General features: G+C 46.0%; 1 pseudogene; it reads left to right on the top strand.

Annotated features, from left to right (window-relative positions):
- The first annotated feature begins 1,658 nt into the window (after positions 1 to 1,658).
- Positions 1,659 to 2,202, top strand: LOC102995239 (60S ribosome subunit biogenesis protein NIP7 homolog; annotated as a pseudogene).
- Positions 2,203 to 2,546: the final 344 nt, after the last annotated feature.

The raw sequence follows: 2,546 nt of genomic DNA, 5'->3' as shown, positions 1-2,546 counted from the left end.
GCTAAGGGTACATGCATATTCATGAAGGGCCCTGAGCAAAGAAGAATTCAGCACAGACTAGGGGCCAAGGTTGGCAGAGTCCAGGCTCTAGTTGACTGAAGTCAGGAGAGTTAGTGAAGGTCAGTATCATCCTTACTTAGGTTCTAGTCAGCCTGGTGGTTGAGTGCTCACTGAGGGTTTGGATCCTGCAAAACAGCTCAAGAATGTGCTTAAGGCTGATCTTTACTTTTGAAACAGAACTGGTAGTCTTTACAACTGATATATTGTCTCCGATATGGTTATCTTTCTGGCCTGGTAAGAGCTGTTTTTTCTTTAATTCCTTTGTTCCCTTAAAACCATTATCTACCGAGACCTATTCTTCTGCAAAGACAAGCGTTGTGGCCAGGCTTAGATTACAAAATGGCTTAGGTCTAAAATGGCTTCTCTCATGTTAAGAAAGCTAGGTCTGGTTCTTTTCCTCCGGGGACCCCCTATCCTATCTGCCTACAGGTTCACACAAGAAATAATAAATGTGGCGTTTAAAGGATTAGACTAATTCTTGTCCCAGCACTGCCACTAGTTTGCTGTGCGACACTGGATAGTTTATTTCCCTTATCACGTATCATCCCAGCTGATCCAGCTGATTTAAGGGAGGTCAACAAAATGTTAATCTCACAGGGTGGTTTTGAGGATGAGATGAGATGAGCATTGATGGACATCTGGTGGACTCTGAGGGGCCATTTCAACACGTGTGTATATCTGTGCACACACACACGTGTTTTATGTGCAGTATTGTGACTCATAATAAGAAATATATACTTGGTCTTTATCCTCCACGGAGCTTTTAAAATCCTTGGAATTTTCTTTGATGAGAACAATAAAGATGTCTTTTGTTTTGTTAATGAAGTGACTTTTGGAAAGCACCTAAGGCTGGGAGCTGGTTGCCGGGTGAACCAACCAAGTGACTAGAAGCTTGGAACTTTCAGTTGCATCCCCCTGGCCTCCAGAGAGGGGAGAAGAGCTAGGGACTGGGTTTAATCATCAACGGTCAATGGTTTAATCAGTCATACCTATGTCATGATGGGGTTCAGAGAGCTTTCTGGTTTGTGAACAAGAAGACATGTAGAGAGAGTAGCCTGCTCCAGAGGGCATGGAATCTCAGAGCCCCTTCCCCATACCTCACCCTATGCATCTCTTCCATCTGACTGTTCCCGAGTTATATCCTTTTGTCATAAACTGGTAATCAAGTAAGTAAACTGTTTGTGTTCTCTGAGCACCCTGGGAAATTCATCAAACCTAAGGAGATGGTCCATATAACTTCTAATCTATAGCCAGTTGGTCAGAAGGACAGGGGACAATCTGGGCTTGCAAGCAGAGTCTGACATGGGGAGAGGGCAGTCTTGTGGGATCTAACGCTATCTGCAGGTAGATGGTGTCAGAATTGAACTGAACTCTTGGACACCCAGCTGGTGTCAGAAATTTGCTAGGTGATGTTGGGGAGAAATCCACACGGCAAAATCGTAGCTGGTAATCAGAAGTAGGATCAGAGTCAGAATTCTAATGTGTGTGATAAAAGATTAGAAATCTATCTCTTTATTGCTTCTAAATATATGCAGCTAGATATTAATATTTAATGGCTACTGAGGCACGAGGATCCGGCGTTCCAACCCAGTGGGAAAATGAGGCCTCTGACTGAAGAGGAGATGCGTGTAATGTTTGAGAAGATAGCAAAATACGTCTCGGAGAATCTTCAGCTGCTGGTCGACAGGCCCGATGGCACCTACTGTTTGCAGTATGCACAACGACCAGGGGTACTACGTGAGTGAGAAGATTTTGAAGTTGGCCGCCGATATCTCCGGTGACAAGCTGGTGTCGCTGGGGACGTGCTTTGGAAAATTCACCAAGACCCACAAGTTTCGGTTGCACATCACAGCTCTGGATTACCTAGCACCCTATGCCAAGTATAAAGTGTGGATAAAACCTGGAGCAGAGCAATCCTTCCTGTATGGGAACCACGTGCTGAAATCTGGACTTGGTCGAATCGCTGAAAATACTTCTTGGTACCAGGGGGTCGTGGTGTACTCCATGGCAGACATCCCTTTAGGTTTTGGGATGGCAGCAAAGTCTATACAAGATTGCAGGCAAGTAGACCCCATGGCGATTGTGGTATTTCATCAAGCAGACATTGGGGAATATGTGCGCCATGAAGAGACATTGACTTAAAACGAAATCATCGCGAGGACTTGTGGCTGTGTGGAAGGGGCTAGCTTTGTTTCCTGTGTCTGTGTAGCCTCCACCATCATGTTGAATTTTGTCAGCACTGTGACCTCTTCAGGGACTTCTTAGTTTAATATTCTATTATAGACAAATGCAGGCTGGATTCTTTTTTTTTTTTTTTTTTTTTTTTTTGTGGTACGCGGGCCTCTCACTGTTGTGGCCTCTCCCGTTGCGGAGCACAGGCTCCGGACGCACAGGCTCAGTGGCCATGGCTCACGGGCCCAGCCGCTCCGCGGCATGCAGGATCTTCCCGGACCGGGGCACGAACCCGTGTCCCCTGCATCGGCAGG

This window comes from Physeter macrocephalus, chromosome 10 (assembly GCF_002837175.3).
Source record: "Physeter macrocephalus isolate SW-GA chromosome 10, ASM283717v5, whole genome shotgun sequence".
Classification (NCBI taxonomy): Eukaryota; Metazoa; Chordata; class Mammalia; order Artiodactyla; family Physeteridae; genus Physeter; species Physeter macrocephalus.
Note: the sequence above shows the minus strand (reverse complement) of the source record. Positions and strands in the feature narration are given on the sequence as shown.